The sequence below is a fragment of the Ursus americanus genome, chromosome 13 (assembly GCF_024610735.1).
Source record: "Ursus americanus isolate L20-20 chromosome 13, mUrsAme1.1.p, whole genome shotgun sequence".
Taxonomy (NCBI): Eukaryota; Metazoa; Chordata; class Mammalia; order Carnivora; family Ursidae; genus Ursus; species Ursus americanus.
In genome coordinates this window covers 35,949,887-35,973,532 of record NC_142139.1, presented here as the reverse complement: position 1 = coordinate 35,973,532, position 23,646 = coordinate 35,949,887, and the positions used below count along the sequence as shown (strand labels likewise).

The 23,646-nt window shown below is 39.2% G+C and overlaps 1 protein-coding gene across 8 annotated transcripts in view; it reads left to right on the top strand.

Moving 5' to 3' along the window:
- Positions 1-23,646, top strand: part of TTC29 (tetratricopeptide repeat domain 29) — a 468,751-nt gene that overhangs the window by 180,839 nt on the left and 264,266 nt on the right. For all 8 annotated transcript variants that reach the window (XM_087866494.1, XM_087866493.1, XM_087866489.1 and 5 more), the window contains one exon: positions 2,960-3,124. The gene's annotated coding sequence lies outside the window, so the exon portion shown is untranslated. The remainder of the gene's footprint in view (positions 1-2,959; positions 3,125-23,646) is intronic.

Sequence of the window (23,646 nt, the reverse complement as noted above, 5' to 3'; positions counted from 1 at the left end):
CAGGATCACACATTCCCTACCTCTCCCATTTGCATCAATCCTTTCTCTTTTCATTTCTTACCACTCCCCATTTTCACCTTCTGCTTTTGTTATACCCAGTTACTTACAGACCCTATCCATGTCCCATGCTCTTTTATATGTCTCTGCCTTTGTCATGTTACTTTTGCTGTCTTTATTCTTACTGGGCACCTACCGCGTTCCTCCTAAGAAACTCGGCCCAAGAGAAACCTCTGCATTTCCTGAACCCATCCCAAGGTGCTTAAGTGTTCTGTGGTGGTTTCCTAGTCATGCGCATTTCCTGAGGCTGCTGTCTTTCTCATCCTGGGAGTGGAGGCCTGTTTGGGGAATTGGCAGTGTAGCAATAACTTCATGATTCCGTCACAGCTCCCAGAACAGCTCAGTTCTGAAACATGGCTCTCAAAGTTGTTTCTTTCATTTAAAAAAATTTTTTTAATTGAAATTCAGTTAATTATAGTGCGTTACTAGTTTCAGAGGTAATGTTCAGTGATTCATCAGTTGTGTGTAACACCCAGTGCTCATTACATCATGGGCCCTCCTTCATGCCCATCACCCAGTTACCCCATCCCCCTACCCACTCCCCTCCCGCAACCCTCAGTTTATTTCCTAGAGTTAAAAGTTTCTTAGGGTTTGTCTCCCTCTCTGATCGAAACTTGTTTTATTTTTCCCTTCCTTCCCCTATGCTCTGTTTTGTTTCTTAAATTCAACATATGAGTGAAATCATATGATAATTGTCTTTGACTGACTTCTTCCAGTTAGCATAATACCCTCTAGTTCCATCCACGTCGTTGCAAATGACAAGATTTCTTTTTTTTTTTTTTTTTTGATGGCTGTTTCTAAAAGCTCAGTTTTTACCATCTATTCCTCCAGCCTTCCCAGTGAGCTGTAAACCATTTAATATTTCAAGGTGTATTCATTTCTGTTTAAACTTGGTAGAGTAGCTTCTGTTTTCTACAGCTGAACCCTGTTCATCGCATTACAGTTAATTGTCACATTTTCCATTAAGACTATCCTGGTAAGTCCAGAATTCCAATACAGAGAATTCCCCCTTCTGTGAACATTTTCCACTTACTCTAGAGCAGTACTTCGTAATTTTAGCTGCACATTAAAATCATCCTAAAAGAAAGCTCTAATGGCCAGGCCACAACTCCTACCAATTAAATGAGAATCTTTGGGGGGGTGGGGGGTGGGACCTACTCATTGGTATTATTCTAGACCTCCCAGGACAGTCCAGTGTGCAGCCAAATGGATAAGCCAGTTGTCTGAGCACTTATTAGACATCTCCGTCACTGTGCCACGATACAGAAGCAAAATGCATTTGGATTTGAAAAAAGTTTTTCTTCCACTTGGAACTTATTTCATCAACAGATTTGAGACAGAGAGAAGGAACTAAAAAGTTAAATTCATAGGCTCGTTTTAACATTGTTCAAGTGATTTTCTACATGAGGAGAACATTGGTGCAAGCTTTTGGACAGTTTAAATAGTGACTTATCTTAAATAATGTTGTAGTCAACATTTTAAGACAAAGACAGAAAGTTATTTTCAATTTCCTTCCTGCTCCTCAGGCACAGATTTGGTCCAAGTATCTCTAAACTCTGTCTTGCTGTTCTGAAGAAGACTACCCACTCATCCTGTGCCCTGTTGTATCATAACTGCCAGGGTTATGTCCCCATGTGTTGAAGCAAGTTTGAATGCTGACATAACATATTTACGGAAATATATATCTATGAGAGTAGATTGCTAATTTATACAAGGATGCGATTTTGCTGATTGGATGAGTGTATGGTTGCCTTGTGGATACTCCATTAATGCATTCCAAAATTAATGAATAAAGCTTTTTAAAAATTTACATAAAGACTAATAACACTTGGCATATACTTGTACCTGCACAGTCTTCCTTTTCATTGGGTCATCACTTCCACATTGTGTCAGGTTAGTTCCTTTGATAAGGCAAATACATATTTATCTGTAGGTACCAGGCAAACACCAGTACAATGGTGTATATGTTTTCTCTCAAGATCTTTGAGCTAAAGTGATACTGTATAGGTTATAAGTCTTCAAAGTGTATCATGAAAGCAAATAAATATGTAGTTTTAAAATGTCTTGCTCATGTAATAGACCCTGGATAGCAAGTAGTTTAAAGTGAAAACAAGTGAAACCAAAAGAAAAAGCTTTTCAACTGTGGAAATATTGTCTTGCGATTCATCAGTATTAATCAACTGTTCAGGGCCTGAGTCATAGTAAGGAGAGCGGTGTCGAGAGAGTCACAAACATTTGAAATCATGCGTTGGTGATCACGAAACCGTGATTTAGTTTCTGTGTCAATTTAGTGCGTTTTATAGGCTGCAGAGAGTGGGCCAAATGGAGCTTAATAATAGTCTAAATTATCTAAGAAACTCACTAAATATAGTATGGAAAATAGCCAGAATATGTAATTGAATTCATACAAAAGCACATAAATCAAAATTCTTACTTGTTCATGGCCTGTAAAAAATAGCCTTGCTCTTTTATTGGCTGAATAAAATATCAGATTAGCTTTCATGCGTCTTTCCTTTTATCGAGGTAACTTTACATATACTAAAATGCACAGATCTGCGCATTTCGGTGCATTTTAGCAAATGCATACATCTGTGCAATTCACACCTTTAATGAGACGCAAAATTTCTCTTTCCTCAGAAAGTCCACTCTACTTATAACCAGTCAATTCCTGCCCTTTCAGAGAAAACCGTTATATTCTGATTTCTGTCACCATAGATTGGTTTTGCCCGTAGAACTTCACGGAAATGGAATTATACAGTATGCTCTTTCGTGTCCCACATCTTTCGCTCCACACAATGTTTCTGAGATTATCTGTGTTACTGAGTACATCAATAGTTTGTCCCTTTTTATCACTGACAGGTATACAGTAGTCCTCCCTCATCCGTGATTTCTCTTTCCGTAGTTTCAGTTATCTGTGGTCACCCAAGGTCCAGAAGCAGATGATCCTCCTTCTGACGTATCTTCAGACGGTCCATCTTAGCCTAACGCTATGTCACAAGGCCTGTCATGCACCTCGCTTCATCTCATCATGGAAGCATTTTATCATCTCACATCATCGCAAAGAAGGGTGAGTACAGTACAAAAAGATATTTGAAGAGAGAGACCACATTCACATAACTTTTATTACAGTATAGTGTTAACTTGTCCTATTTTATTAATAGTTATTTTTGTCGATCATTTACTGTGCCTAATGTATAAATTAAACTTTATCATAGGTATGTACGTATAGGAAAAACCATCGCGTGTGGAGAGTTCAGTATTATCTGTGGTTCCAGGCAACCACTGGGGGTTTTGGACATTATCCCTGACAAATAAGCAGGGACGACTGTACCAGAGTATGGATATCCTATTATTTACCTATTCTCTCATGGATGGTTATTTGAATTGTTGCCAGTTTGGAGTTAATATGAATAATGCTGCCATGAAGAGTTTTGTAGAAGCCTTTGGTCATGTTTTCATTTCTCTTTCCAAATGCCTACGATTGGAATTGCTGAATCATAGGATAGGTGATTAGCTTTATATAAAACAGATAAAAGTTTTTTCAAAGTGGTTTGCAATTGTATACTTCCATCAACAGTGTATAAGAATTCTAGTTGCTCCAGGGGCGCCTAGGTGGCTCAGTCGTTAAGCGTCTGCCTTCGGCTCAGGGCATGATCCCAGAGTCCTGGGATCGAGCCCCACATCAGACTCCTCCACTGGGAGCCTGCTTCTTCCTCTCCCACTCCCCCTGCTTGTGTTCCCTCTCTCACTGGCTGTCTCTCTCTCTCTGTCAAATAAATAAATAAAATCTTAAAAAAAAAAAAAAAAGAATTCTAGTTGCTCCAAATCCTCATGAATATTCAGTGTTGTTAATTTTTTAAAAATTTTTACCCATTCTAGTGAGAGTGTAGTCCTATCTCGTGTGGTTTTAATTTGCATTTCCCTGATGAGTAACGATGTTGTGCACTTTTTCATGTGTTTATTGGACAGTCTCTTATATCTTCCTTTGTGAAATGTCTATTTTTGCCCATTTTTAAACTGGGATGATTGTTTTTTAATAATTGCTTTGTAGGCATTGTTTCTACTTCTGGATTCAAGCCTGTTTTCAGATACATGTATCGCAAAGATTTTCGTGCACTCTGAGGCTTGCCTTTTCATTTTCTAAGTGATTTTTTAAAAACGACTTATTTATTTATTTGACAGAGAGAGAGAGTATGAGCAGGAGGGGCAATGGAAGAAAGAAAGAAACTCAAGTAGACTCTGTGCTGAGCACAGAGCCTGACACGGGGCTCAGTCTCACAACCCTGGGATCACAACCTGAGCTAAAACCAGGAGTCAGACGCTTAACTGACTCTGCCACCCAGGTGCCCCATTGAAGTGATGTATGTGTTTTTTTTACGATTTAATCATTTACATTATCTGAGACAGAGAGAGAGAGAGTGAGCATGCGGGAGATGGAAGGGGCAAAGGGAGAGGGAGAGAGTCTCAAGCATACTCCGCACTGAGCATGGAGCCCAATGAGGGCCTTCATTCCATGACCCCCAGACCATGACCTGAGCCAAAACCAAGAGTCTGAGGCTTAACCCACTGAGCCATCCAGGTGCCCCAAGTGATGTGTTTTAGATAAGCAAACATTTAAAATTTTGATATAGTCAAATTTATTGATAATTTTCTTTTATGATAATGCTTCCCAAGAAATCTTTGCCTACTTCCCAAATCATGAAGATATTCTTCTAAGAATTCTTCTTCAAACTTTTTTGTTTTAGTTTTATGTATTTTGTTTTAGGTTTATTACATATGTAGAATTAATTTCTGTGTATGGTGTAAGGTATGAATCCAGTTTATATTTTTCTAAATGGAATCCAGTTGTGCCAGAGTTATTTGTTGGAAAGACTTTCATTTCCCCCACTAAATTGCTTTGACCCAATTTAAAAATCAATTGACACTACAAGTTTGGATCTATTTTTTGGCCAATATTCTCTGTTCCATTTGTCTATATGTTTATACTTAAGCTAATATTACACTGCCAGTATTATTGTATTGTTGAATTCGGGTAGTATGGTCTTCCAAATTTATTTTTTTTAATTTGTTTTCGAATTTTCCTCCTCTTCCCTTCCCACGTAACTTTTAGAATGAGCCTGGAAATTTCTCAGAAAAAAGTTTTCAGATTTTGATTGGAAGTACATTGACTTGATAGACCAGTATGGGATAAACTGACATTATAATACTGTTGAATCTTCCAACCAATGAACGTGGCATAATTTCCCAATTTATTCAAGTTTCTTAAAATTTCTATAAGCAATATTTTTGCTTTCTAGTGTAGGAATCAGCCTTCCACATAGTTGCAATTATCCCTAATCATTTTTATGATAATGTAAATGGTACTTTAATATTTTATTTCTCAATTGTTCATTGCTAGTACACAGATACATAATGTTGACCTTTTATCTTGTAGATACTTACATGTAGACCTTTTATCTCGTGATCTTGCTAAATTCAGTTATTAGTTATAGCAGGAGTTTTGTGGTAGTTTATTTGGTATTTTCCAATATACGATTATGTCATCTGCAATAAAGACATTTTTTTCTTATTTTCTATTTCAGTCATTCTGCTCATATCTTTATTCTTTGCTTCCTTTTGATGTATTTTACACTTCTTTTTCTAGATTTTTACAATGAAATAATTAATTGATTTAAGCTTTTTTCTTTTATAAGAATCTAAAGCTATACATTTCACTCCAAGCGCCTCTTCAGCCACTTCCCATACATTTTGATAGGCTATATTTTTATTATCAAAATATTTTCTAATTTTCCTTGTGATTTCTTCTTTGGCCTATGGGTTATTTAGAAGTGTTTGCTTAATTTACAAATATGTGGAGGAATTTTTAGATACTTTTTGTTATTGATGTCTAACTTAAATCTGGAACATAATCACAGGACATATTCTGTATGATTTCAATTTTTTGAAATTGCAGTCTTTTTTATGACCCAGTAGATGGTCTATCTTGGTGAATGTTCCATGTGTACTTGAAAAGAATGTATATTCCATAGTCCTTTCATGCAGTGTTCTACAACTGATGATTGCTTTAATTGGCTGATAGTTATTCAAATGTTTTATAAACTTACTAAGTATTTTAATCTACATGCTGTATCACTTTTTTGGGAGAGGAGGAGTGATAGAATCTCACTGATAATTATGATTTTCTCTCTTTTCCCCTTTACTTCTATCAGTTGTTGCTTCATGCATTTTGAAACTCTGCTGTCAGGTGCATACACATTTAGAATCATTCTTTCTTTTTAAACGATTTCTCCTTTAATCATTATGAAATATCTCCCCGTGTCTCTGGTAATACACCTTCCCTTATAGTCCTCATTTTCAAATATTAATATAAGCTCTTGAGCCTTCTTATCATCATCATTATGAATCTTCCCATTCTCTTACCTTCTAACTTATCTGTCCTAATATTTAAAGTTAGTTTCTTGTAGACTGCGTATAGTCAGGTCTAAATTTTTATCCAAACCGACAATCTCAGTCCCCCTTTTCACTGAAATGTTTAGATCATTTGCATTTAGGGTTTAGATCTATTGCCTTGCTAGTTGCTGCTATGTCTTCCTCTCTGTTCCTTTTCCCCACCTCTCCTGCCTTCTTTGGGATTAATCAGGTTTCTTTTTGTTTCTTTTTTTTTTTTTTTAAGTAGTCAATTTTATCTCTCCTACTGGCTTTTATGCTTTTCTAGTGGTTGTTTTAAGGATTACAATAGGCATCCTAACTTAATTCAATCTACCTTGCTGTCATATCGTATCACTTCTTGAATAACGTAAACACCATATAACAGTAACTTCCATTTACCCCACTTCCCCACTCAACAATGCACTATCGTTGTCATATATTCTACTTTTTTATGTTATAAAACTTACCTCACTGTATGTTATTATTTTTTAAAGTCAGATGTGGAGGTTTTTTTGTTTTTTCTTTTTTGAGAAAAGGGGGAGGAGCAGGGTAAGAGGGAGAGAAAGAATCTTAAGCAGGCTCCATGCCCGTGCAGAGCCTGACATGGGGCTTAATCCCCTGACCCTGACATCGTGACCTGAGCCGAAATCAAGAGTCTATGCCTAACTGACTGAGCCACCCACGTGCCCCAAAGTCAAATGTTTTTAAAGAAATTAAGATGCAAGCAGAAGCTTTTCTATTTTATATGCACACTTCTCATTTCTCATGCTCTTCATTCATTCACTGATGAAGATCCATGTTTTCATCCATTATCATTTTTCTTCAACCCAGAGTTTTATCTTTGTCATTTATATTAGTCAAGTCTACCACTGAGAAGAGGTCTCAGCTTTTGCTTATTTGAAAATCTCTTTATGTTGCCTTCATTTGTGAAGGATATTTTTCCTGAGTTTAAAATTCTACTTTTACAGGTCTTTTCTTTCAGAACTTCAGTATTGTCATCACCTTATTTTCTAGCCAGCACAGTTATTGATGAGAATTCACCAGTTCTTCTCATCACTGTCCTTCCCTTCCTATACTGAGTAAGGAAGAGCTGGGACACAACAGGACACAGCATGAAGGCCAGGCTTGCTGTGAGCACTAGTGGGCAAGAGTGATGACTGCTGGCAGAAGAGTGGTCATTATCCCAGGCCCTGAGTCCAGCACCCACACCTGGGTGCCACCCTCTATGTAATGTATTTTCTTCTCTTGCTGCTTTAAAGATTGTCTCTTGGGACACCTGGGTGACTCAGTTGGTTAAGCCTTTGGCTGGGTCATGATCCCAGGGTCCTGGGATCCAGTCCTGCAGTGGGCTCCTTGCTCAGCGGGGAGCCTGCTTCTTCCTCTCCCACTCACCCTGCTTGTGTTTCCTCTCTCACTGGCTGTCTCTCTCTCTCTGTCAAATAAATAAATAAAATCTTAAAAAAAATTTTTTTTAAAAAGATTGTCTCTTTGTCTTTAATTTTCAGCATTTTGACTATGATATGCCTAGGTATGGCTTGCTTTGTGTTCAGCCTCCTTGGGCTTCTTGGATCTGTGGATTATTATTTTCAATCAAATTTGGAAAATGTTCAACCATTATTTTTTCAAATTTATTTTCTACCCCAGCCCCCCCTTCTCTTTCTAGGATTCAAAATACACACACTTCTTGATATTCCCACATGTCACTTAAGACCTTCTTCTTTTTCTTTTCTTTTTTTTAACTTTTTTTTCCCTCTCTGTGCTTTAGTTTGATAGTTTCTTTTAATTTTTAATCTGTTTTCAAGTTCACTGATCTTCCTTGGTGCAGGGTCCTATGCAGTGAATTTGTCATTTCTAATGTAGTTTTTAATTCTAACATTTCCAATTTTGTTTACAGTTTCTGTTTTTCTGCTGGGACGCTACTCCCTCCACTCATCATGTCATTTCTTCTTGAAATTCTTGAACATATTTTACAATAGCTGTTTTAAAGATCTTATCTACTAATTGCTATGTATTTGTTATCACTGGATTTTTTTTTCCTCTTAGTTGTAAGTCACCTATCTAGCAGTGTTTTATTGTATGCTAGACATTGTAAATGTTCCATTATCAAGAATCTGAATTTTATTATGGTCCTTTAAAAAAGTGCTGAGTTTTTGGGGTTTTATTCCGACAGGAGTTAATTTACTGGCAGATCGCCTTGATCCTATGAAGGCTTGATTTTAAGCTAGTATTGTCACCCCATGACAATACTAGCTTAAAATCTACTAGCTTAAAATACCCTTCAAAAATGAAGTGAAAATAATCCTTATTCTAGGGTTTGAGAAGCCCGACTCCTAAGGTGTGGCCTTGCTGGAGTCTCAAAGGAATGCCTGAGTTGTTCAGTAATATGTCTCTACTTTGTGGGCTGGAATTCCAACATCTCTCTATCCTGTGTCATCTCTAGAATCTCTGTCCATTTCACAGCATAGCTCACATCATTGTTACTCTTTGCCAGACCTCACAGAGTCTCTCATTTTATATGCACAGCTTAGTATTTGGTCAAACACGTAAGGAGACCCCAGCTTTCTCCTAGGTCACTTAAGTATGTGAGAATAAGCCAAAAATGGATGGCATTTGCATTTCAGCTACTGTCAGCGTGTACCTGAAAGACGGAGAGAGTGAAAGTCTTCCCAACTGGCCAAGCTATGAGCAGTGTACTTGGTCATACACTTTGTTTGGAAGGAGCAGTTACTCAAAGTGAGAACATTTAACTACACCTGGGCAATGGTCATTGGCCTAAATTAATCCTTCAAAGACCTTAAAAGTAACGGACTAGGAGATCTGAAGAAAGTAGTTTTGGGGTAGAAGTATTTGGATGGACATACTGGAGTGAGCACAAAGCATGCAGATTTCTGTACCACACATTGATGGCTACCAGAAAGCACTGAGCATGGAAGAGGCACTGAACAATTAAGTGGATAAAATGACTCGGCCAGTCAATGTTAGCTAGCTTTTATTATCAACACATGATGGTATTATGGCACATGATGGTATTATGGGCATATGATGGAGGTGACTTCTTGCCCAAAAGCATGGAGCTATGGCTGGCTGTGAAGTTCCAGCCTGCCAGCAACAGAGACCAAAGCTGGATCCCCAGTATGGCAGCATTCCTCATGGAATACTGGTCACTTGGTGACAAGTTAACTACATTGGGCCACTTCCATCCTGGAGGAGTCAGGAGTTCATAGGAATGGATACCTAATCTAGAAATGGGTTTGCCTCTTCTGTCCCAGGGCCTTAGCCAGCACTGCTATTTGGTGGTTTATGGAATGCCTGATCCACAGGCATAGAATCCCACATAGCATCTGACCATGAAAACAACTTCACAATGAAGTGAATCTGAGATCATGGGATTGTATCACATATCATACTACCCAGAGGCAGCTGATACCATGCAGCACTGGAATGGCCTTATAAAGATGCACCTGGAGCACCAGATCAATGGAAACACTGTGAGGGGTGGGATGCCGTCCACCAGGAGGCAGCATATTTAATCAGTCAGAGATCCATATACGCTGTATTCCTCGTGGAAAGGGCATCAAGGGATAGAAGCAGGTTTGCTCTACTTAAACATGATTCCTGATGACACACTGGTGGGTCTGTGCTTCCTGTTCCTACAACTCTGGATTCTTCAAGTTGGCAGTTTTGGTTGCCAAGAGGACACAACATTGGACTACAAGTTATGGCTACCACCAGAATACTTGGGACTCATCGTTCCAAGAAAGCAGATGAATATTTGACCCTAATCAATAAAAGGAGGCAGTGCTGTTTTACACAACAGAGGCAGGTGAATGCATGTGAAACCAAGTGGTCCACTTGGATGCCACCTGGTTCCACCTTTCCCCATTGTAACTTGGGAGTGGCCACTTGCAGCAACCCCAGAGTGAAAAAGATACGACTTTCAGAGGTTTAGACATTCCAGATATACTACCAAGACCTGCTGAGGGAAGAGCTGAGTGTAAAGGTAATTAAGATGTATAGTGGAGGAGGGGAAGGTTAGGTCCCATGTATGGCCCCAAGACAATTGCAGGAGTGGGAGCTGTACTTCGCTCCTCTCACCCACCTATTCTGAGTTCTCCCACAGGAAGAAAAGGCCACAGAAACCACAGAAGAGCTTCTTTCTGAATTAGTGGAGAAGTAGATCAATGTGGCTTAAGAGCAGACTGTGAATGTACCTTGTGGACCTCTAACTGTGGAGCATACACTTGACCAAGGGCCCCAGCTGCTGCATTTGAAAACCCACTGGTGCACTTCTGCTAAATGCAGGCTTTCTGCAGCCAGTATGTGTCTGGCAGTGATCCTGCAGCAGGCCAATTCCCGGAAGACACAGGCATCCTCTGCCAGCCACTTTGAACTTGAGCACTCTCCAGTGGCCTTGCTTAGAGTGCAGAGCACTCTCCTTCCCTCCGGGTCAAACTTGCACAGCTGTCTGATGTGCTCCCAGTCTAACCCAATGTCCACCCCATTTTTTTTCTAACACAAACATTCCCCCTAACACAATGCCTGCCTGTTGGCTCTGTCTTGGTGTCTGCTTCTCCCAGGAGCAGGCTCTGGATCTTGAGGTGGTCTCCAGGTATGATGTGAAGGCTTTGAAGGACAGAATCAATTACTGGTTCAGGTGATGGTGTTCAAGATTATGTGTCCAGTACTATGTGAGATCGTTTAATCAGTCCTAAAGTCAAGAACTGACAGAATAGTGGAGGAGAGTTTGCCTTGTCCCCCTCAAATTACTAGTACCCCTGCATATAACTGTGGAAAAGTAACTTGAATTGTGTCTTCCATCTAAATTCTATTCTTGTCTTATTCAGATCTTCTCCACTCTATCTTTCCCCTTCATGAAGTGGTTGCCACCAAGTGCCCATGAAAATGTTGTCAAATATGAAGTATTTACTGCGCCTGATCTCTAATAATTATAAACACTGAACAGCTTTCTCAGTGAAGTAAGTGGTAAGGACCATCTCTTCCCTTAGGTAACTATTTGGTAACAATTAATGAATTTTTAAAATCTCTGCATCTACTAACAGCAAACACAAGTTCACAATTAGTTTCACATTTACCTATTTAATAATACATTTGTTTTAGAAAGGAGACGCAGGAGGATTATATTTTGAAGAGTTTTGGTGTTTAATGGACAGCTTATGTTCTACATGGAGCATGTTAATCTGTGAGGGCAAAGTTTCGATCGACACTGGGAAATACACTAAACCTGCCATAGTCCCAAGTCACTTTTCTTTGTATTTGTTACAGTTGGTAAATTGTAGGTAAGTAATCCACTTTGCTCAATAACTCAAGTTTGATATTTATGCAGGATGTGATGGCCAAGGTGACTCCCAGACTCTTGTTGTGAAAGACAAGACTTCTACTTGCAGATTAGGTTTCTCCAGGAACTGCCGTTGTTTTGGTCAGTTTGTGAATTAAGAGCCATGGTTCTGAGACTTTTACTTCAAAAATACTTCAGCAATTGATTTCTTTTACTGTAAGATTAGGACTTGAGAAAAATGAATAAAAAATATAGAGCAACACAGTACATTGTTACCCATTTATAATCAGTATCATTTTCTCTTCTCTTTCCTTCTTCGACTCATATTGACTTACTGTTTTTTGTGTATGCAAAGTGTTTTCTATAGGAATATAATAATGGCTTCTTACATTCGTAGAACCCTTTATTGTTATCACAGCGCACACATTACATGCATTACAGCACTTAATCTCCTAACAATTACAAGAAGAAAACAGAACAATGAATATTATCCCCATTTAACAAACATAAAAATTAAAGCATAGGGAGGTTAAATGACCTCCCCAAAATCAAATGAAGCTGCAGTAAGAGCCCATAGTCCCTAGAGAAGCTATTCAGTCATCAATGCAGCATACACAAAATGGAATTTTGTGTACTTTATAGGAATATGCATCAAAATTAGTTATCAAGCTCATTGAGGATACTTGTTTTACATGACATATACATGTAAACATATATTACTGCAGCTTTTTTCAAAAAGAAATATTGCAAAATAAAATCAACTTTTAGGGTTAAATGCAAAATGCAGTTAGAGTCAGAAATTGGTCCTCTTAAAACTTACGTGTTAGGTTGGGCTTATTATGTCAATAGTCAATATGTGAAATGCAGTGCATGATGGATTATTTTAATTTCCAAAAATTGATGCTTCTGAATGTCTTCCACATTCACATGATGAGGCCAGCTGAACTGACCATATTTTATCAAATCAATTCAACTTGCTCAACTTTAGGCCAAGTCATGATTCTTTCATATCAGAATTGTTCACGTGCAATGGCCAGAGGGTTGGAAGCCTTTGGGTCTGCTTAGCTTTATCAGTCTTCTTTCATCTCCTTTCTTTGCCTCTCCCTTTCTTCAGTAAGATCCATTCCCTTGCGCACTCCAGCTTCAAGAGACTTTTGTTCTGGCCAAATTAAATAGTTGTATCGGCGGAACAGGAAGAATAGGTGAGGGACAAAGGCCAAGTCAATTACCTTGGCTAATGAGATTAATTTTTTGTTGTCATTTACAGTGCATGTTGCTTATTTAATAGCAAGCCCATCAGGCAGGAGCCTCATGTTTCTGTGAGTTTTATCGTGCAGTCAGAATTTCATCAGCACTCATCGAAATAAAATAATACATTGTAGTGAGCTACATTATTCATAATTGTTTATATTGCTGCATGATTACATCCAGACCCCACAAGCAATTATGCGTCAGAAAGTAGCACTGCATAGCTATCATAGGTGATGAACTATCCTATGGATTGTTTTCTCTAAAATCATCACGGCTAACACTTAGCATTTACTGCATGCTGATAGTTTACTAAGCACTGTACCAAAAGGAAAAATGACAATCATTTCCATACTCGATTTGCTATCTAGAATTCATTGAGACAAAAAGAGAAAAAAACACACAAATACTCAAACCCACAATAAAACTGCCAACTCAGTCATGTGCTCGGGAGAGAACGTGCAGCCGCCTTTGCTGATAGGGCAGGCAGTTAGCTAGGGCACGGCGGGACGCTGGATCTGCCCTCTGCTCGGTTCGCGTAATCAGAGACCAGAACATTCTTAACCTTTTATGGGTGGATGAACAACAAATTAGGAATTTCTAATTGCCTTCCCTCTGAGGGCTCTCTCCCAACTAAGGAGCCGAGGTATTCGCCGAAAAGTGTTGTTCATCCAAGGTGATGTTAACTTTTTGTGAAATTAAGAGACCTTTATTTTAAAACAGCTTCAATAGCTAGAGGCGTAGAATATAAGAAATGTACTCCGGGCTGTAATAATTGCTGGCTGCCCTGGGAAAAGGCTTCAAGGCCACAGCAGCCGTGGCTCCATGCAAGCACAGCCTCTAATTATTGAAAAACCTGTGTAGAGTCTCCATGTTAATCAGTCTCTCAGAGACTTCAGCTTTATGTGGTTAGTGCAGATTTATGGCATTTTTCTTTTCCTGTTATTAAAACTGATATTTCACAAGGAAGGAACTATCTCCAGACAACTGTTAAAATGCAAAGTTTCAGTCATAAAAGAAAACGGCAAGATTATTCTGAGAATATTCTATAGAGAATTCCAAACAAGGATAAGAAACAACACATCAAAGACGGGGGTGGAGGGGAGGAATTCAAAAATAAAAAGGCATGACTTTAAAGCGTTAACAAAAAGACTCAACAGTTGGCCCATAGAATCAAGAGGTTAGAATGTAATTAATGTAAGTGCTTGTTGCAATTATGGAAATAAACATTTCATGCATAAATGCAAACGGAATTATACATAATTATGAAAGCACTAAACTAATTGAAACATTTGGATTAACATAGTAGAAGCCAAATTGCCTTTTTAAACCAACGATACAGTGCTTTGCATGTATCCTGCATGCACATGGCGAATAGTAGTTAATCGTGGAAAGGAGCGTATTGAGAGACATACATTTCTATCGAGTTGGCATTTTGGTTCCCTTACAGAGTAGACGCATATTTTGTAAATTATAGTGACTCTTAGTGAAGAAGTACAAGGCTAGGACCAGCTGGTCAGTTGTAACTAACCCATAGAACACAACTGAGGGGCAGAGACTCAAGTCTCCCTCCTACTTCACCATTTGCTGTATTCTCAATACTCCAGACTTAATGGGATAATGAGGATGGGGTGGGTGGCAGAAGTGGCCATCTGAGAAGAGTGAAAGGAGGAAAGTGTGCTTTGTTGAGAGGAGGCAAGGAAGGTTGTGAGGTTCTCCCTCATCGCGTCCGCATTTAAAAGCTTGTCCAGGTCCTTCTAGCTACCTATTTTGGCATTTTTTCAAGCTATTCATGTACTTTCTCCTCTCCCAGATGCACCACATCATATTTGGCTACTTTAAGCCTGGGCAGATCTTTGTAATTTATTAGTGCAGGTAGATTTGACCCATGTCCTGTGCTGTAAAACAAACAAACCATCATAGCGACACAAATCCTCCTCTTTCTGCTTTTCTGCTGTCATTCACAACTCACATTCCTACAGAGAAGCAGATTGGGTCATTGCTTGACTCTGGGAAAGCAATGTGACTGAGCTGCATTGTACTACAGTTGAAATGACTGATGAGATTCTTTTGAACTCTCCGAATGATAACATGTTGTTCATTCAAATGAGTCTGTAATTGGATGTAAACAGTTCTCCAGGCATGACCTTTACATCAGAAAAGGGATCATATTAACAGTAGTGACTCTAATCTCACTGGCTTAGACTCTTCGTGTTCATGGAAGTTCTCATCTTCTTGCAGAATCTTACTCCCTGATTTCTAAAGGCTTAGGGAGTATATTACATGACTTATGTACAAGTTAGCTAGTTACAGTCCAGAGTGCAGCCATCCTGGTCCTCCTGTCCACCTGGAGTCCTTTTCATTTATATTATGTCTGCAGACCTCCTCACTAGGACCATTGTTCCTGGTGCCCTTTGTGACAATGTTGGCACCCAAACCAAAAGTACTAGGTACTCCCTGAGAGTATTAGGAACACTGTCATTGGGGTCCTCAGTGATTTAAGGCCATTCTGTCCACTAATGAGGGTAATGTTTTCATTTCTAACTCTAGATCACATATTAACACCAAAATAGCCCAAGATGCCTGTGTCTCATGGAGTCACACAAAAATTGTTCCTTTAGCTTCTTGCTTCAAGTCCTCTTTACACAGGGCTCAAATACAGATCCCTGGAGGTGGGTTATCTGAAGCAATCAACTCAGCTTTCCAGTGTATTCCCTCCTTCCCCAAGTTCTTTATGCAGGCTCTCAACCTTATGCAACTCAGTCTATAAGAATAGTGGCCTATGGGCCTTTACCCGACTAAATCTTCCACCTTTCAAGCCTATAACTGTGTCTGGCATATACTAAGTGTTCAGTGAATGTTTGTAAAATTGAGAAATAAATGACTCAATAGAAAGTAACACTATTATGAATTCCGGTGGTAGACATCAATTAGGCTGGAGCTGGAGCTATAAGCCAGATTTCCAGAAGAATATGGAGGAGGTAGAGAGGCCTTTCTGGGACTCCTAAATCCAATCGGCCCCCCTCCCTGAAGACACACACACACACCCCTACAAAGAAGAAAAAAATTCTTGGTAGTCCTGGCCCTTTCTTTTGGGAAGAGTCCCTCTCTAGTAATGCTTGCCCTTCCATTGCCCAGATCAATGCCAGGTTAGATGATCATAGGTCACTGGTCTACATGATGAACAGGTCAAGAGAATTTGCTGTATGCTTAGGAGTTGGGGGTCACAAGGCAAAAAGAAAGGAAATTGTAGGCAGGCAGATAATCAAAGCACTGAAGAAAGCCAATCACACGTGGAGTCAGCTACTTATTGAGTATTTACTATTTCATGATAGTTTTCTGAGTCTCAGAGAGGATAGACAACTTACCCGGAGTACAATATATAGTGAGATTCAACCCTGGTTCTGTCTGAATCAAGAATTCAAGCAATTTCTAGTCCCAAGCAACCTCAAGGCTAGCAGATATATCATAAAGTCTGATCCACAATGAGTAAGTAAATACAAGAGTATAATCATTTGGTTTTATATGTTACTTTTGTAAATTTTTTCCTCTTCTCCTGAATATTTTTTCTATTAATTTACAGAATTTCTATAGCAGACTGTTTTCCATTTAAATGAGATGAGGTTTTAATCTTACTCCAGCATCCTATTTATTTAAAAAAATAATAAACTTTGAAAGTCATTATCACTGATTGTTGTATCATTCTGCAATGTAATATTATAACATATTGATGAATTATAGTTTATAGTATTCCCCATAGAGCCAAGCGAGTTTATCAGTGGACTCCTAGAGTGTTTGTTTGTTTGTTTGTTTGTTTGTTTGTTTGTTAGAGAGGGAGAGCAAGAGAGAAAATCCCAATCCCATGCTGGGTGTGGAGCCTGATGCAAGGCTCTATCCCTCAACCCTGAGGTCATGACCAGAGCCAAAATCAAGAGTCAGACGCTTAACTGACTGAGCCACCCATTTAAACCAACCATTTTCTCCTTCTCTTTAAAACGCCCATCCCTTCCTGTTCACGGTGCTTTACTCCTCTCATTTCCTCTCTCCCACTGCAGATTGAGCTCTCAATATGTAAATTTGGCTACGATTTATTAGACAATTTTAAACCAGAGGAATCTTTCCAAAAAGAGATGGCCTGTCTGCCTTGGTCCCGAGTAGACTTGTCAGACCAGTTGTATTTGCCTGGAAGGGCTTCGGTGGGATGGGACAAGAGGCCAAGGGCTTCCACCGCTATGGACTCTCCGCAAGCTGTGGACAAGCATCTGCTGTTTTACAACACTGCTATCTCCTTACTTTAGAAATTGGCATCACTTAACAATTTTTTAAAATTGTATAGAATTTTCATTAGAGCTACAATTGCCTGAAGATTCAGTACCCACCAGTGATCATTAGTGGACGAGCAATGGACAATCTTTTCCGTCTAGTGGTTGCTTGAATAAGGAATAACTTTTCTTCAGGGAATTTAAAAAAAATCATAAGGGAGTACAGATAATTTAATCCAGTGACAAAAGTATAAACATACACATAATTAGTCATTTGATCTTAATCATGTTAAATTTGATAGCTCCAAATGACTATAAAATCTATACATTAAAGACACTTGTTGAACACATAATTGAGTATTGACAGATACCTGGATCAGGCCTGGAAATTCTGATTTATACTACTGAGGTAGGATCTGGATGTCCACATTAAAAATTGTGATAAAAACAACTGCTGGGTGAAACAGTACCCAGATGCATATATAAGTGAATATCTATCCAGAGTTGAGAAGCATTGATATGCTACCAGTTCTTAATAGAGACCATTTGCCTTTACACTGTCTCTCAAGCAGAAAGGGCACTTGGTTTAAGAGAGAACAGCTGTCATCCACACTGGGTGAAAACAGGGTAAGCTCAAAGCTCTTTACGTGAAAAGTCAGTCATCCGTCTTTGTTTGCCTCCCCTCCTCCCTTATATTGATAAGAGTCCAAGGGTGAGGTAAGGTCAAGAGTTCTTGACCATGGGTAGCTCAGCCAATGAAAGCCTGGCCGCTTATCATATGAGCAATAACTCCACTCTCATAAAAGAAAGCGTCTCATGCTTCTCTCTCAGAAGGAGCCTAAAGGAACATGACATCTGGTCCAGCTGGTAAGGTAGCTATTCTTTCCTGACGAGACAAAGCAAACCCGGTTCTCAGAGTGCTTCAAGTTGCTAGAACCACACATACTCCATCCCTCCAGGGCCCTGGAGTTGTTTTTCACTCTGTTTAGAAGAGTGGAATCAAAATCCTTTCATCACTTTTGGGTTGAGGATGCTCTCACTGGATGCAGGGAAGGTGGGAGAGCATTAAAACTCACTTTGGTTTTATTTCGTTGCAGGGTCTGTGTGTTCTGTGCAAAAAGTTCATTCTTTGTTTTTCTTTTGGGAATGAGAAAATTGAAGTTTCATAAGATGAAGACACTACCGTAGCTCTCTTTCTTTTTTTAATAATAATATTTTTTATTATGCTAGACACCATACAGTACATCCCTAGTTTTTGATGTAAATTTCCATGATTCATTACTTGCGTATAACACCCAGTGCGCCATGCAATACGTGCCCTCCTTAATACCCATCACCGGCCTATCCCATTCCCCCCACCCCAAAGCCCTCAGTTTGTTTCCCAGAGTCCATAGTCTCTCATGGTTCATTCCTCCTTCTGTTTACCCCCCCCTTTCTTCTTCCCTTTCTTCTCCTACTGATCTTCCTAGTTCTTATGTTCCATAAATGAGTGAAACCATATGATAATTGTCTTTCTCTGCTTGACTTACTTCGCTTAGCATTATCTCCTCCAGTCCCCTTTCTACCTGATCTGGAATTGCTACCATTAGAGCAACTTCTACAGATTCAGACCCCAATGTGGGCACTTCATCCTCAGGAAGCCAAAGTTAATTTGCACAGGTCACTTTGGATGGGAAAGGGGTAGGAAAAGTATTAGATATCCAGGCAACTTTGATGTCAGGTCCCAACCGAATAGATTATGAATCAGGCAAAGTTGGGTAGGATATGTTTGCCCGGGAAAAGGAAGCAACAGGGGAATGTTTAACCACCTCAATTCTAGTCTCATTCCTGTTCCAGTCTGCTTACAGAGCCTATGCAAAATGGAAAGGCAGTGTAAATCCTTACACTGATTTTTGCTCTCTCGGTTGCAGTGCAAATACATGGGACATGGGCACCTACAAAGAAAAATCCACTTAAAAAGAAGAGTGAAGGATTGGAAGAAGAGTTGTGGAATTGGAAGGAGAATGATGCTGAACGTGAATTTAGAATCATTAAATCCTGGTATCCCATTGCCAGAAATGACCGCAGAGATCATTAACGCAGTATACCTCCTTTCACAGATGGGAGAGCCGGCCACCAGTGAGACTAAGCCATACGTTCCAGGCTGCTAAAACGATTGATCATCCTAGAACCATGGTTGCTTCATTCCTCCAGTTCAGTGTTTTCTGTTTGGTTTAGAGCCAGCCTTGATTTCCAACTAAAAGATTTATTTTGAAGACTTCCAGTGTAACATATTTATTCTCAGAGATATTTTTAATTAGCTGTCTGTGTTATCTTCAGTAAGTTACATAGCTCCCCAGAACCTCAGTTTCCATATCTATGAGAGAGGCCAGTTTTCTATAGTACCTTAACAGGTCCTCCAGAATCTGAGTCCATGATTCTTTTCTTTAAGGTTTTATTTATTTATTTGAGAAAGAGAGTGAGTGTGTGAGCTGGGGAGTCGGGGATTGTAGAGGGAGAGGGACAAGCAGACTCCATGCTGAGCACAGAGCCCACCATGGGGCTTGATCCCATGACCCTGAGATCATGACCTGAGCCAAAATCAGGAGTCAATTGTTTAACCTAGTAAGCTACCCAGGTGCCCCTGAGACCATGATTCTTGAAAACAAAGTCATTTGTTGCAGAGGTAGCAACATTTGAGACAGGGATGCAAACTGGAGGTGCCTGTGTTGGAAGGTGAATGCACCCAAGCCTTGGATGACCTTGGTCTTCTCCAGTACCTGTTATACTTATTGCCCATGTGTCCCATGAGGCATTTGTCACTTGCCTTACACATGTTTATAAGTACCTATATGTACACGTTTACACACAGATTTATTTTGCGTGCCTGGATGGCAGAAACTGTGTCTTCCTATTCTTCGGATTCTCAGTGCCTGATATCTAAGAGTATATAACAACCTTTGAAGGTTATTAAGTTAGACGACTTTAAGTCATCTTTAACTTAGATGACTCATTACTACTTTCTTAGTTTACGAGGACGTATGTGGGCAAATCATAGGTTATGTGGCGTGCACCGTTTCCCTACATCTTGCTCGTGTTCCCGTTGGTATGGGATACACCTCTTTCAGTTTTCTTCTCATTGCAAGGGATAAGAATGTGAGCCGGACATGGACCTAAACGCAGAGCTGAATTTGCAGAATCATTAAGCAACTTAAAGGCTCGTCTTTTTTTCTGACAAAAGGAAACAAACATAGCTGTATCTTTGCAGTATTCACTTTGTTTAATGAAAAAGTACATCATGTGCGCAAATCGGAATTTCAAGCCCAACACTAGAAAGGCTGCATTGTGAGAACTTTTCGACTCAGCCTTTCCTGCCATCCCTCTAAGGGAATGGAGGCACATGGGAACACTGGGCTGATATTCAGACAAGATTATATGACTTAATTTCTCTGAACCTCAGCGTCTTCATCGAAAATGGGAGCAATAATGCCTTTTCAGGAAACTTCTGTGGGGATTAAATGGAATGGTCCAGAGGATCTAGCACTGGCTCATGATGGGTACTCAATAAACAGTGAGTTTGTAGGAAAAATGGGCACGACAACTGCATCACCTGTTCATTGTTTCCCAGCCAGTCATTTCAACTACCGGTCACAACTTACCTGCGACTTTTATTTTTAAAATCCTTGTCACAATGCTTTTCTGCAAATCTCTCCAATGAAATGGCATTTATCCTTCGTAAGTAGGAAGCCAACTCTAGACAGATATACACGTTACACACATACCGCTGCTCTTCCAGGAAGTTAAGAAAAATTTAATATTTATGCATACATATGGCCCATAGTTCTCTCTATATAAACACATAGTCATTTAGCATATAGCTTCTTTAAAGCTGGTGTCATTCTGTTCGGTTCCTAGGTATATGAGAATACCACATAGTGTGGTTGCATTTTGTTAGAATGAGAGTCTCACTCACCAGTGACTCATCCCTTGAATGTTTCATATTCTAAGCATTTTTCCCTACCCAATCCTCATGTCTCTTCCATGCATTTGTCTTTATATTTGCATTGTCTGGTAATTTGGATATTTTTATTTGAGATTATTTGGCCTATGTCAGGTATTCTTCTCTATGGTCCCCAGGGTCTTGTATCTTGTTTTGAACTTCTCTTTCCTTGCTCTCTTTTTATCAGATGTCATCCATTGTGCCTTGCTATTTTACCCTTGGGTGTTTCAATTATGCATGAATGAGATCTGCCTCACAGTTGCACGTTTCCATTTTCAGTCTAAATAACTGCACACAGGAATGAAAGTCTCTGCATTGAACTGGAGAGGCTCTCTGCTGGTTGCGGGTTTCAATTCGGGCTTACTCCGTTTTAGGGATATGTTCTAGGGATGCAGAGTTAGGGATGTGTTTAAAGCAGCGCTCCTCTGCATTCCGCCCACTGTTGGTATTGCCCAAGCTCTTTCATCGAGCTCCCTCCAGCCTTCACTCCAGAATGCCAGCTAAGCCACCGTTGCCACGTTTGTACATTGGCGACTACTGTGGTTGCATTGAGTTTCCTTTCAAACAAGAACCAGGTACTTTAGCAGCAGGTTCTCTACGCATCTTAAATCAATGAATAGTGTTTCAACAGAGCCGATAGATCACTATTCCTCTAGTAAGCCCCATGTTTTAAATCAACCAGAATTTCTCAGGATTTCAGACTTTCCACGTTTTGGAAGAGGCAGGAAATAAAGGAATGAAAGCTATCATCTTAGTACTAAAAGATGTGTGTGTCTAAAGGCAGATACAGAGAAAAACAGAAAGAGGATGATGGTTGGGGTTGGTTTCCTTTTGTGAATTATCAGTCTGGCCCCGAATATAAGCTCTCAGCTGCTGCAGCTTGTTCTGGACATAGGACTTACCACTTTATTAATTATCGTATTGCACTTATTTCATTATGTGTCTCGAGTACTCAGCACAATGCCTTAATCATAAAAGAAACTCAATAATGAATGAATGAATGAATGAATGAATGAATGAATGAATGGGTCAATCACAAAGATGTTATGATTGTGACAATAAAAAGAATTATCTTTTGCATTTTAATTATATAGTGTAAATTAGTAAAGAAAATCTGAGGTAGTGAATATAGACAACAAACCTAGAAAATTGGTAGCTTTTAAAAAAAATTTCAGTACTTTTTAAAAAGTTTTTATTTAAATTCCAGTTAGTTAACATATGGTGTAATATTAGTTTCGGGTGTAGAGTATAGTGATTCAGCACTTCCATACAACACCTAGTGCTCATCACAGCTGCACTCTTTAGTCCCCATCGCCTATTTCACCCATCCCCCACTCACCTCCCTTCTGGAACCATCAGTTTGTTCTCTATGGTTAAGAGTCTTTTTATTGGTTCCCCCCCCCCTTTACTTATTTGTTTTGTTTCTTAAACTCCACGTATTCGTGGGTTGCAAGGGTGGGTGGCTCAATATTGGCAAATCAATCAGCGTGATACACCACATTAATAAAAGAAAGGGTAGGAACCATATGATCATTTCAATAGATGCAGGAAAAGCATCTGACAAAGTGCAATATCCATTCATGATAAAAACCCTCAACAAAGTAGGTTTAGAGGAAACACACCTCAACATAATAAAAAACAAAAAAACAAAATAAAATGAAAAACCCACAGCTAAAATCATCCTCAATGGGGAAAAACAGAGCTTTTTCTCTACGGTCAGGAACAAGGCAGGAATGTGCACTCTCACCACTGTTATTTAACATTGTACTGGAAGTCCTAGCCACAGCAATCAGTCAACAAAAAGAATCCAGATCAGCAAGGAAGAAGTAAAACTTTCGTTATTTGCAGATGACATGATAGTCTATATAGAAAACCCAAAGACTCCACCAAAAACCTGCTAAAACTGATACACAAATGTAGTAAAGTCACAGGTTACGAAATCAATGTACAGAAGCCTGTTGCATTTCTATACACCAGTAATGAAGCAGCAGAAGGAGAAATCGAGGAATCAGTTCCGTTTACAACTGCACCAAAAACAACAAGATACCTAGGAATAAACCTAACCAAAAAGATGAAAGACTTGTACTCGGAAAACCATAAAACACTGATGAAAGAAACTGAAGATGACACAAAGAAATGGAAAGACGTTCCATGCTCATGAATGAAAAGAACAAATATTGTTAAAATGTCTATACTACCCAAAGCAATCTACACATTTAATGCAATCCCTATCAAAATAGCATCAGCATTTTTCACAGAGCTAGAACAAACAATCCTAAAATTTATGTGGAACCACCAAAGACCTAAAATAGCCAAAGAAACCTTGAAAAAGAAAAACAAATCTGGCGGTATCACAATTCCAGACTTCAAGTTAT